This window comes from Bubalus kerabau, chromosome 5 (genome assembly GCF_029407905.1).
Source record: "Bubalus kerabau isolate K-KA32 ecotype Philippines breed swamp buffalo chromosome 5, PCC_UOA_SB_1v2, whole genome shotgun sequence".
Classification (NCBI taxonomy): Eukaryota; Metazoa; Chordata; class Mammalia; order Artiodactyla; family Bovidae; genus Bubalus; species Bubalus kerabau.
The window spans coordinates 90,140,446-90,154,555 of NC_073628.1; the positions used below are offsets into that span (position 1 = coordinate 90,140,446).

General features: G+C 39.4%; 1 protein-coding gene and 1 pseudogene across 1 annotated transcript in view; both read left to right on the top strand.

The window, feature by feature from the left end:
- The window catches only part of RGS7 (regulator of G protein signaling 7), a 480,171-nt gene that overhangs the window by 87,369 nt on the left and 378,692 nt on the right, over positions 1-14,110 (top strand). The gene's annotated exons all lie outside the window — the stretch shown is intronic.
- Positions 6,290-9,025, top strand: LOC129653502 (E3 ubiquitin-protein ligase ARIH2-like; annotated as a pseudogene).

A 14,110-nucleotide genomic window follows, 5' to 3' on the forward strand; every position in this document is an offset into this window, starting at 1 on the left:
AAAATCAATTTATATGAAAAAGAGAATAGACTGAATAGCTGATTCTTGTCCTTTTCCCAAGCTGGCCCTTTGGAACAAGGAGAGACATAAGCAAGACCCAGTGTTTGATTTAGGTCTTCCCCCGTATCTCAGTTGGTAGAGTCTGACTACAATGCAGGAGACCCAGGTTCAGTCCCTGGGTTGGGAAGATCCCCTGGAGAAGGAAACAGCAACCCACTCCTGTATTCTTGCCTGGAGAATTCCAGGGACAGAGGAGCCTGGTGAGCTACAGTCCTTGAGGTCACAAATAGTTGGACATGACTGAGTGACTAACACTTTCATTGTTTGGTTTGCTTTTGCAGGGATGGTTAGGTGTACGAATTTCCGCTTCAGTATTAAGGAAAAGTATCACTTTGATTAAGGAATCGCTAAAACTGTGTCTTAAAAAACAATTAAATCCAATTTGAATTGATAAATATATTTTAGTCCACAAAGCTAGGAATTAGTTTGTCTCTCCTGACTGCTACCAAACTGCTTGGTAGATTTTATCATTCTAGTTTTTAAAGAAAATACCCTAAGTCAGGCAGTGTTCACAGACACCTGCAACCATGCTGAGTCCCACACAACAGGATTTGAAAGAACAACTTCATTTCTATGCATTTCACAGCCTGCAATGTAGTTGGCGATGGGCAGAGTTAAAAAACAACAGTTGTTCTGTTGGTTGCTGTGTGATGGCCTCAAGCTGGTAGCATTCCAGAGGTGAATGTCTCAGCTCATTTGGGTGAGGCAGAAATGACGTGATGCTTAGAGTTGGGCTCTCCAGGTGTGTTTTTAATGTGACAGTTACTGCAGAGAAATGTCTATTCTGAGACTGGCTGATTTTATTTTTAATGTTTCACCTGAAAACATTTTAATGTCAGTTGACATCCCCCCCTCCCGCCCCCATCACCATTTCCAGCAGCCATTTCTCAGTGCTCAGTCTCTCTGAATTTTGTGCCATGTTTATCATCGAGGGTGACTTACCATTCTTAGCTCCTTTTTCCCATGGTACTGAAATAAGGGCTCACCTTTCTGTTTGTTTTTACTGGCTCTGTCAGTGCCCACTTTTCTTTGTTACAAAGTATGATTCTCTGATGTTATTACCTGTGTCCTCTGTCTGACTCTTTCTTGGTCCCTTGTCCCTTCTCCTCTCTCTCTCCTACTCTTAATTTCCCCATCTTCTCTTCTATTAGCCAACCACCACTCATGTCTATACAGATGATTCCTGAATCCATGTAACCAGCCCAGAGTTCTCTCTCAAGTTTCAAATTCACATTTCTAATTCGCTGTTAGAATCTTAAGATACTCCTTTGTTGTTGTTCAGTCACTAATTCATGTCTGACTCTTTGTGACCCCCTGCCAGGCTTCCCTGTCCTTCACTATCTCCCAGAGTTTGCTTAAACTCATGTTCATTGAGTCAGTGATGCTATCCAACCATTTCATCCTCTTCTGCCCTCTTCTCCTCTTGCCGTCAATCTTTCCAGGCATCAGGGTCTTTTCCAGTGAGTCGTCTCTTTGCATCAGGTGGCCAAGGTTTTGAAGCTTCAGTTTCAGCACCAGTCCTTCCAGTGAATAGCCAGGGTTGATTTTCTTTAGGATTGACTGGTTTGATCTCCTTGGATGCTTTAAACTCAACTTGTTGAAAATATACTCATACTCCTACCTCAATTTTGGTGAATAATATGGCTCTCTAATTAGCCACCCAGAATTGAGTCCTTGAGGCCATCTTTAATCCTCCCCTCTCCCATTTGTATCCAAGCATTGGTTGAGTTATAACCAGGCACTCAGGTCTACCACATCCTCACCTTTGTCACCCAGGCTTACCTGTCATTGCCTGACACTTGGACTCTTAAAATAGTCTTTCACTATAATTGATTCAGGATGCTACTTGCTGGAGTAATATCCAGAAGCACAGTTTCAGCTGAGCCTTCCCTGATACTCAGAATATGCTCTGTGGACAGAAGAAAATCTCTGTTCCTAAGCGTGGTATTCAGGCCCTTTGTGCCCTATCCGCATTCCCTGTATTCTGCCTCAGCACAGCTCTCTGCACCCACATGCCAGTCTGGCTGCCCAGGAAATGGGTTTTGTTTTCTTTTTATAAAAATAATTTTATTTACTTATGTATTTGTTTTTGACTCTGCTGGGTCTTTGCTGTGCAGGCTTTTCTCTAATTGTGGTAGTTGGTGCCTACTTTCTTGTTGTGGCTTCTCTTGTTGCAGAGCATGGGGCTTTAGGGCATGTAGGCTTCAGTATTTGTGGCACATGGGCTCAGTAATTGCAGCTCCTGGGCTCTAGAGCACAGACTCAGTAGTTGTGGCTCATGGGCTTAGTTGCTCCACAACATGTGGGATCTTCCTGGACCAGGGTTTGAACCTGTGTCTCCTCCACTGGCAGGTGGATTCTTTACCACTGAGTCACCAGGGAATGCTGGGTTTTACTTTCTTACTGACTTGTCTTTGCTTTGAAAACTCTTTCCCTCAACCTCTGTTATCTTTACATTTTTCTTATTATATAACAAACTTTAAATGATGAATGTAACCTCACATAAATTTTGGAATACAACAGAAAAATTTTAGAAAGGACCTAAAATTCTTATATAATCATATCACTCAGATGTAAGAACTAGTGTGTGTTTATATATATATATGTATGTGTGTGTATGTATATATATATATATATATATATATATATATATATATATATATTTACCACACATTCAAGGGCTTCCCTGGTGGCTCAGATGGTAAAGAATCTGCCTGCAATGGAGGAGACCTAGGTTTGATCCTCTGGAGAGATGGCAACTCACTCCTGTATTCTTGCTTGGAGAATTCCATGGACAGAGGACTGGCTGGCTACAGTCCATGGGGTCGCAGAGAGTCAGACACAACTGAGCTACTAACACACATGCCAAACTTTTAGTTTTGTGATATTGATAAACACTGTATGTACAGATTTTACATCAGCTCTTTTTACTTTATGTTTTAAGCACTTTCTGGTGCATTAAATATTATTTAAGAATATGTGTCTAATGTCTGCAAAATATTTTATCATATGAATGTACTGTAACTTACTTGAAATCTACTGGTCTGTGTAGTAAGTAATTTTAAAGAGGTGTAGTTTTCCATTGCATTTTAAAGATGATTATCCTTATAGAACAGTCTTATGGACTCTGTGGGAGAGGGAGAGGGTGGGAAGATTTGGGAGAATGGCATTGAAGCATGTATAATATCATGTATGAAACGAGTCACCAGTCCAGGTTTGATGCACGATACTGGATGCTTGGGGCTGGTGCACTGGGACGACCCAGAAGGATGGTATGGGGAGGGAGGAGGGAGGAGGGTTCAGGATGGGGAACACATGTATACCTGTGGTGGATTCATTTCGATATTTGGCAAAACTAACACAATATTGTAAAGTTTAAAAATAAAATAAAAAAAAATAAAGGTGATTATCCCTATACTGTTTCTTTAGGACACATGGTTTATTTCCTCTGTCCTCCCTCTCTTATTTCTGTTATTATCCCTTTATTTTCCCTAGAATGAGGAGTGTTCAGTGAAGATTAAGCATTTGGCTGTAAGCAGGGGCATGGGCTTGTCCATGGATCCACCCACTTTTGGCTTGAGTGCTTATAATGTCTTCTCACACCCACAACCTGGACTGGTGGTGTTATGAGCAGTTTCTAATTCCTGCACTGGTCTGTCAGATTAATGGGATCCTCTTCTATCCTCACTATTTGTCTCTCTAATGGACTAATAAATGGACAAAGCACATGAAAATCCACAGCCCTGATGTCTCCTAATGTTATCAGGGCTCTTCAGACTTTGTTGTACAAGCCACCTTATAGTGTTTTGCTTTGTACAATCATACCCCTTTCAAGAAGTGCTTTATGTCTTAAGTGATCCCATTTACATCCTCTCTTCTTGTTTTAAGGAGTTAGTTTCTATAGAAAGTCGAGGAAAGAATAGCATGGATTAAAGTTGAAGCCAAGACACAATTTCTCTCATTGGCTGCACTACAGAAGGAGTGCTCCTAGTACTTTGAATACTGAGAATTCCTTGGGATGGAATTAGAAGAATAAGGAATGTCTGATCTCTGCTCAAGCTGGTAACACTGTCGCATTTTAGGCAGTAAACCATGTTCTGGCCAGTCACAATCTTCAGTTCAGCTCTGCAAGTTGGTGACCAGTGGAAATTCTTTAGGGTTCTTTATTGGAGAGCCATCTGCTTTAGCTTCTCTTTCTGTGTTAACATGTTACTTCAGTTGTGAGACTTATTAACTGTAAGCCACACATCAAAAGCACCCCATGGTTCTGTGAAGCCCATCTAAAATGGCCTTTGCGTGAACTGATCCTGATGTCCAGGGGAAATTGGCCCCAAATCTTCATCCCTGTGTTCTCTTAATATGTGGGTTATTCTGCGTTTATTTGGCTTAATCTGTGTACATTTTAACCCCTTTGCCAGTCTAAATTCATTAAGGAAGGAAGTACCTTATTTACCTTGCCATTTTCTCAATAGAAATCTGGGAAAAGAGGTGGGGTGAGTGGAAACAAAACATGAGTGCACGTAGCACACTAGGCCAGGCGCGTGATACTTTACTTGTGCCATTGCATATGACCGTTATATTCTGGTTAATTGCATACATGTGTGTGGGTCTCCTTTTCAGTGCCAATGTCACATTAAAAAGGAGTGATCACAAATATACACATATTTATAAATCAGTTTATTTATTAAAAGCCATCTAGTCAATCCATGTAATGTCTATGCTTATTTCCCATTGACAGTTGAGAAAACTGAGCTTTGGAGAGTTTACAGAATTTATCCAGACTCACATGACTATGAAGTGACAAAACTGGTATCAAAATCCAGATCAGATCAATTGTAAAGCCTCTTTGTCTTCCTCCCACATCCCCTACTTCTGATAAATTTATGCTGAGGTGTTCAGTTAATGTGCAATTGAGTACAAAGTGCATTCTCTTTCTTTAATACTTGCATTTAATTGGAGGATAATTGCTTTACAATGGTGTGTTGGTTTCTGCTGTAGAACAATGTGAATCAGCTGAAAGTAGACATATATTCCCTCCTCCGGAGCCTCCCTCCCTTGCTCCCATCCCACCCCTTTAGGTTGTCACAGAGCACTGAACTGAGCTCCCGGTGTCACACAGCAGCTTTCCACGAGCCGCCTATTTTACACATGACAGTGTATATATGTCAGTGCTACTCTCTCTGTATATATGTATGCAGAGACTGTGTATATATGTCAGTTCACCCCACCCTCTCCTTTCTCCTGCTTTCTCCACAAGTCTGTTCTCTATGTCTTCATCTCTATTCCTGCCCTGCACATAGGTTTATCAATACCATTTTTCTAGATTCTCTCTCTCTCTCTCTCTCTCTATATATATATATATATATTCAGTTCAGTTCAGCCGCTCAGTCGTGTCTGACTCTTTGCGATCCCATGGACTGCAGCATGCCAGGCCTCCCTGTCCATCACCAACTCCCAGTGTTTACTCAAACTCTTGTCCATTGAGTCAGTGATGTTCTCCAACCATCTCATACTCTGTTGTCCCCTTCTCCTGCCTTCAATCTTTCCCAGCATCAGGGTCTTTTCTAATGAGTCAGTTCTTCGCATCAGATGGCCAAAGTATTGGCGTTTCAGCTTCAACATCAGTCCTTCCAACATTCAGGACTGATTTCCTTTAGGATGGACTGGTTGGATCTATATATATGTATGTATGTATGTATACATACATATATATTAATACATGTATGTATACATATATACATATATATGTATTAATATACAATATTTGTTTTTCTCATTATCTTTTTAAAAAATCAATCAATCTAACGAGAAGAGGCCAAAATTTCCTTTCTACTTTGCAAAAATAAAAAAAAAATGAAACAGAAGATTTTTATTTTGCACTCAGAGATAGTGAATAATGGGAGAGATGTTTAGGTGTTTGGATTTCGTGTAAGTATGCTAATTTTCTAAGTCTTTGCTATCTTTTGGTAAGCTTTTGTTAAGAAGTTATTCATGTATCTTAAAAATTTAATCTGTTGGCTAGTGGACGGTGTCTGAGGGAAGTTTGCCCACGTTCTTTGGAATGCTACTTTGTTTTCAAACCATCTGAGTTGTACATTTGGCTTCAGCTGCTGCTATTTTTCTCTTGATCATCTTGCCTATAGCAGTTGTGGGTGAGACATTATTGCATATGCGCTCCCTAAAATACATACTTCTCATTTACAAACACTTGTACATATGAACCCTACTTGCTAATGTGGCATTTGATTTTTTAAAAAGATTTAGGTATTTATTGACTGGTGGGTCTTCGTTGCTGCATGTGGGCTTTCTCTAGTTGTGGTGCATGGGCTTCTCGTTGTCGTGGCTTCTCATGTTCTGGAACATGGGCTCTAGCTGTTTGGGCTTCAGTAGTTGCAGCGTGTGGGCTCAGAAGTTGCCACACCCTGGTTTACTTGTTCCATGGCATATGGGATCCTCCCGGACCAGTGATCGAACTGGTGTCCACTGGTTTGCAAGGCGGATTCTTAACCACTGGACCAGGGAAGCCCCAGCATTTGATTTTAAAGGGAGATTTTCATATGTGTTTGCAATTAAGTGAAGTCGCTCAGTCGTGTCCAACTCTTTGCAACCCCATGGACTGTAGCCTACCAGGCTTCTCCGTCCATGGGCTTTTCCAGGCAAGAATACTGGAGTGGGTTGCCATTTCCTTCTCCAGGGGATCTTCCTGACCCAGGAATCGAACTCGGGTCTCCCGCATTGCAGGCAGACGCTTTATCCTCTGAACCACCAGGGAAGCCCCGTTTGCAATTAACTAGAACATAAAAACTGAGATAGAAGACTGAGATGCACTGCTGCTTTAACCTTGGCATATGTTCTAATGATATCTTCTTTGGTGAGATAAGAAATTCCTTGAGAGAGGATTCCTTCTGAGTTTGGATAAGTGATGACACCACCCGCTTCCATTGTGGGTGCACTGGGTGGAAGGTGCCTCTGTGCTCTCCCTTGGGTCCATAGCTCCTCCTCTCACTTAAGTAGCACCAGGCACAGTCATGCCTCAACCCTGTTGTCTTCCCTGCCATTCCCCGTCTCCCCTCCAAGCAGGTTGTTTGAGAGTCTGTTTGATCTCTGATGCACCTGAAAAACTGAAATATGATGAAGGCTTCCCTCACTTAGAATAAGGACTCAGGAACCCATGTGCTTTCTAAATATGCTTTGAGGTTACTCTGTAAATATTTGTTCAGTCAATAAGTGAGATAAGTGCACCCTTTTGTTAAACATTTATTTAACAACTACTGTGTCATAGAATCTGAAACTATAAAATTGGATGAGTTGTATAGAATCTAATTGTTGAGGAAGGTTACTAGATGTTACTGTACGACATGGTGAGTATTATGATAGAAGCCTGGAAAGGCTATTAAGGGAAAGCAGAAGACAAATAAATCAAGCTTGTGAATCAGGGAATATTTCCTGATAACTGGACAATGGGACTAAATTTTGAAATATGAATGGGCATTTACTAGGTGGAGAATGTCCACAGGGCAGAAAGAAGAAAAAATGTATGCAAAAAAAAAATGTACAGTTTTAAGGAAAAGATGCTGCAATTAGTTTGAATTGATGGACTGGGCTGAACTCGAGCATCAAGAGAAGCTGAGCAGCTTCAAGGAGTCCAAGGGTGCCCTTGATGAGCGTGTATGACCAGCTTTTTAGCCTCTGTTCTAAAGGTACTTCATTGAGTTGCTAAACTTACATTAATTAATTTCTACTGGCAAGTCACAGAGATACTGGACTAATACAAGTCTAATTCTGCTCAGCTTCTCGTTGAGACTCGAGTTCAATCCACTCATTGAAACTTGTCCCCATGGCCCATCCCCTCACCACTGCACAGTGTGTATGCAGTTTGTGTGGAAGGAAAACCTACTCTCTGTAGCCTGGCAGCACCAGTTTTGCCACAGCCACTGGGAGAAGCACTGCTCAGTACTTGTCAAGGGTGGTCTGGGTGTGGGTGTCTCTTGCATGGCTCAGGACTCCCCGCTTCAAACACCAGAGGACTTCGTGTTTCTGTTGCTGCTCAGTGAAGAATTGAGAGACAAATACAGGCACTACCTCTTCAGGGATTTCATGGAGAGTCACTGCCAGCTCCAGCTGTGTCATGCAGACTGCCCCATGGTTATCCGGGTACAGGAGCCCTGAGCTCACCAAGTACAGTGCCAGTGGTGCCACAAAGTCGTCTGTTTTAAGTGTCATCAGATGTATCATGCCTCCACAGAGTGTGCCACAATCTGGAAATGGATCTCAAAGTGTGCAGATGACTTTGAGTCAGCCACTACATTAGTGCTCACACTGAAGACTGTCCCAAGCACAACATCTGCATTGAGAAGAATGAAGACTGCAATCACATGCAATGCTCCCAAGTGTAAACATGACTTTTGCTGGATATGTCTAGGAGATTGGAAGACCCACGGGAGCGTAAGAGTACTATGAGTCTGAAGAAGGTACAAGATGAACCCTGACATTGTCAATCAGAGACAGCAAGCCCAGGCTAGGGAACCCCTCAAGACATTCTTGTTCTATTTTCAGAGAGGCACAGACATACCAGTGGATTCATGAGAAGATTCAGGAGAGGGTCATGAATAATGTGGATGCATGGATTTATCCGTAGTACCTACAGAAGGATGCCAGCTCTTGGACAAGTGTTGATATATACCCTGCAGGACATACACCTGTGTGCATACTACGTGGGGTCTGGACTCAGGAAGAAACTGAATACCAGTAGATTCAACTAGAGGTTGAGATCCAAAACCTGTCATAAAAGGTGAAGCGTGTGGACAGCTATGACCAGATGCATATAACAGAGCAGTGGAGGAGAACCCTGCTGAAGGATTTTTGTGACACCTGGGTTGGGACATGGACATACTGGTGTGAGGAAGATGTGGCTGCAAGGTCTTGTGGTTGCCCTACTGCATGCTACAGGCTTTCACAACTCTAGGCAACAGCCAGAGCCTCACTCCTAAGAGACGGTGGGCACATACCTCTTAGTCAATTTCTGTGTTTTTTTTTTTTTTTTTTTCTTCATCTTTTTGTTCCTACCAGGGTAGAGGCCATGTTGAAATGGCCTCTTCTCAGGACCTTTAATTCCCCCAGGATGGTTGTTGGGAGGGGGGAAAGTTTTTCCTGAATGACTGGTAATAGTATTAGATTATTGTGCTTGTGCTTAGTCACTTGGTTGTGTCAGACCCTTTGTGACCCCATGGAGTATAGCCCGCCAGGCTACATGGAGATTCTCCAGGCAAGAATACTGAAGAGGGCTGTCATGCCCTCCTCCAGGGGATCTTCCTAATCCAGGTCATTACAACCTATGTAATATTTAGTGGTTGTACAATTATATGAAAAAGGAGGGGGGCAAAGAAACCATAGAATTACACAGAACCCTTTTAAAAATAAATTGGCATTGGAATGTTAAAAAATAAACAGAAAGTAAGTGATAAAAGATGGAATCTTAAAATATCAGGAAGGAGCAAAGAACATGTTAAGTGAAAGTATGGGTAAATACAGTAATTTTTCTTCTCCTCTTCAGTTTTCTGTGTTATATCTGACAGTTGAAGCAGAAACTACAACTGTGTCTAATGTGGCTAAGTGTATATGAAGGAAATATTGAAGGCAACTATATTGTAAAAAAAGAGAGGACAAAGATATATAAAGTGAGTTAAATTTTCTGTATGCCACTCAAGTTGATAAAATAATGATACCCAAGTAGATTTGATAAATTAAGTGTCTATAATGTAAAACCTTAAAGCAACAAAAAAGAATTACTCACAGAAATTCACCTAATAAGACTGTAAAGGTATCAAAATGAAATTTTATAAAATATTCGAATAATCCACAGGAAGGTAGGATAACTAAAGCATATGTAAAAAACAGAAAAAAATTACAAAGGCAGACTTAAGACCTAACATTTCAGTCAATCATTACATTAAAAATAAATCACTCAGTGAAAGGTTGTTGCTGAACCACGAAAAGACGCTGGGATTCTTGGCCTCTGGAGGAGAATTCAATCTGGGGCCAGAGACGAGGCTTGATCGCTCAGAGCTTTTGTGTAATAAAGTTTTATTAAAGCATAAAGGAGATAGAGAAAGCTTCTGACATAGGCATCAGAAGGGGGCAGAAAGAGTACCCCCTGTTAGTCTTCAGCTGGATGTTACATAGTCACTACCAGTTTGTTAATGAAAAAAAGGAATGTTTTAAAACTCAGAATGGCACCAGGTCCCTCATCCATAAGATGTATTTTGGGATAATCTTGGCACCAGATGAGTCATCCTGGGCCATAATATGATTGACCTGAATCTTGTAGAAGGGCAGATTACCATACAAATAGTTTCATTTACGTAGATTAGGGGAACAATATCTGAGTATAATATAATGGTTTGTCAAGTAGGTTCTGAGCCATTAGGCAGAACCGACTTGAAGACAGAGTCTAGGGTAAATGCATAGTACATTAACATAGCTTAAGACAAACATTTCCATGAGAAAAATGCATTAGTTAACTCAAGGTTTGAGAATAGTTAACTTCAGGTGGAACCAGGTGTCATTATGGCAACACAGTATTTTAAGAGAAACCTTTTTAAATTTGTATAGAGAAGGGAAGAGAAAAAAAAATATATCACTAGTTTTTTTCCTCCTGCCGCTTAAGAGAGATAAAAAATGTCACACTTGCAGTCTATTTCCTCCGTTTGGCGACCCCTGGCCTTCGTGCCTTTTAGTTACCCTCTCAGCAAGTATACCAATAAAACCAGAGTGTGGCAGAGTGGATCTGAAAACATGACCCAGCTATACACTGTCTATAAGGAACTGACTTCAAACACAATAATAAACAGATAGAAAGTGAAGAATAGAAAAATTTATACAAATATTAAAAGAAACAATAAGTGACTATATTTATATTATATAAATTAGGCTTCAAGGTCAAAAATTACTAGAAACAGAGGGGGACATTATGTAATGATAAAAATGTCAATCTTGCAAAAAGATAGCAGTCTGAAATATGTATGCATCAAAAAGTGGTTGTGAAATATTTCAAACACAGCTCATAACATTGAAAGGAAAAGTAGACAGATCTACAGTTTAGCTTGCGACTTCAACAACTGTCTCTCAAAAGTGGATTAGAACAACTGGATAGAAAAACAACAAAGTTGTAGAAGAACTGAGCAACACCTTCAACCAGCAGGATCTAATCAATATTTAAAGAATACTCTATAAGTAAGATATATATTTTTGTTCAATCTCTCGGTCCTGTCTGACTCTTTGCAACCCTATGGACTACAGCATGCCTGGCCTCCCTGTCCTTCACCATCTCCTGGAGCTTGTGCAAATTTATGTCCATTGAGTTGGTGATGCCATCCAACCACCTCATCTTCTGTCATGCCCTTCTCCTCCTGCCTTCAATCTTATGTATAAAAGATATATATATATATATATATATATATATATGTATATATATATGTATATATATATACACACACACACATACACACACACACATATATATATGTACATTTCCAAATCCTTATGGAACAATGCCAAGATAGACCACATCTTAGGACATAAAACTCCTTTCAGTAAACTAAATAATCTAACCCATAAATTGTGTGTTTTTTTACCACAGTGGAAACAAATTAGAAATTAATAACAAAATAATAATAGGAAAATCTCCAAACACTTGGCCACTAAACAGCATAGTTCCAGATAAATCATGAGTCAAAAAGGAAGACAAATAGGAAATAGTTAAATAATATAGACTGAATGAAAATGAAAGTACAGTATATCAAAGTTTGGAAGAGAAAGGAGTTCTCTCTAAAATTGAACAAAGCAAAGATGTTTACCCTCACCACTCTCATTCAGCACAGTGCTTAAAGTTTTAGCCAGTACAGTAACTCAAGAAAAGGAAAGGACATTCAGTTAGAAAGGAAGAGGTCTCTGTTTGCCGATGATATGATTGATTATGTGGAAAATTCCAGGGAATCTATGAAAAAGCTCCTAGAACTATGAAGTGAGTTCAGCAAGGTCATGGGATACATAATACAAATCTTAAACTCACTTGTATTTCTATTATCATAGCAGTGAAAATTGTGAACACCAAAATTAAAAATGCAATACCATTTACAACTGCTAAAGATAAAATTGAAATGTTATATATAAACATAATGAAACAAGATATATGCTGAAAACTGTACAATGCTGATCTAATAAATCAAAGATTTAAATAAATGGAGAGACATATGTTCATGGATTGGATGACTCAAAACATTAACAATGTCAATTCTCCCCTGAATTGATATATAGGTGTAATATAATTTCTAGCAAAATGCCAACAAATATTTTTGTAAATATAGGCAAGAATGCTCTAAAATTTATAATGAAAAGCAGAGGAATTAGAATAGCTAAAACCATTTCAGAAAAGAAGGATAAAGTTGGAAGAAGCTGTCTTCTCAATTTTAAGACTTATTGTATAGCTACAGTAATCAAGATTGTGTGGTATTGTCAAGAGGGACATATACATAGATTAATGGAACAGAATACAGTAACCAGAAACAGACCCATACAAATATGACCAACTGATTTTTGACAAAATTGCACAATTTGAAGGACGAAAGGTAGCATTTTCATTGAAAGGTGATGGGGTAATTGGACACTCATGAGGAAAAGTGAACCTCAACCTCTCATGTTTCTCATACTAAAATTAACTGAAAATGGATTATGAGCTTAAATATAAAGTAAACTTATAAAGCTTTGAAGAAAAACTTAGGAGAAAACTTTCAAAATAAAGAGTTAAGAAAGATATTAAAAGCATAAAATATAAAAGGAAAAAAATAAAAGTGGACATCATCAAAATTAAAAGCTTTTGCTCTCTGAAATACCCTGTTAAGAGAATGAAAAAACAAGCTTTTGATTAGGAAAGAATATTTGCAAACAATATATTTAACAAAGGACTACTACTAGGAATATATAAAGAGCTGTCATGATCCATCTTTGAAAAACCAAACAATGCAGTTTAAAAAATGGCAAAAGAAATGAGATTTTTCACAGGACAAATGACAAATATATAAAAATATGTTCAACATCATTGCTTATAAGGGAAATGAACCTTATTGTTGTTAGAACCAACAATAAGAAGCAACTACACAGCTTCGAATGTCTAAAATAAGAAAACAGTAGCAACAGCAAATAATGGGGAAAATGCAAAGAAACTAGATGATTCATACATTGCTGGTGGGAGTGCAAATTGCTATAGGCATGCTGGAAAATAATTTGACAAGTTCCTAAGAAAATAAACTTGCAACTATTATTCTACCTTTCCAAAATTTGCATTCCTGGATATTTTTATCCCAGATAATTGAAGATTTTTTGATTTGCTTTTTAGTCAATAAGTCATGTCTGACTCTTTGTGACCCCACGTACTACAGCACACCAGGCTTTCCTGTTCTTCACTATCTTCTGCAATTTGCTCAAACTCATGTTCATTGAGTTGGTGATGCTATCCAACCATCTCATCCTCTGTCATCCCCTTCACTTCCTGCCTTCAGTCTTTCCCAGCATCAGGGTCTTTTCTAGTGTGTCAGCTCTTCGCATTAGGTGGCCAAGGTATTGGAGCTTCAACTTCATCATCAGTCCTTCCAATGAATATTCAGGGTTGATTTCCTTTAGGATTGACTGGTTTGATCTCCTTGCAGTCCAAGGGACTCTCAAGAATCTTCTCCAATATCACAGTTTGAAAGTATCAATTCTTTGGCGCTCAGCCTTTTTTATCGTCCAACTGTCACGTCCTGTTGACTAATGGAAAAACCATAACTTTGAGTATACTATTACTTTTGTTGGCATAGTGATGTCTTTGTGTTTTAATATGCTGTCTAGGATGTCATAGCTTTCCTTCCAAGGAGCAAGCATCTTTTAATGGCATGGCTGCAGTCACTGTCTGCAGAGATTTTGGAGCCCAAGAAAATGAAATCTGTCACTGGTTCTACTTTTTCCCTTTAAGCCAGCCTTTTCACTCTCCTCTTTCACCTTCATCAAGAGGCTC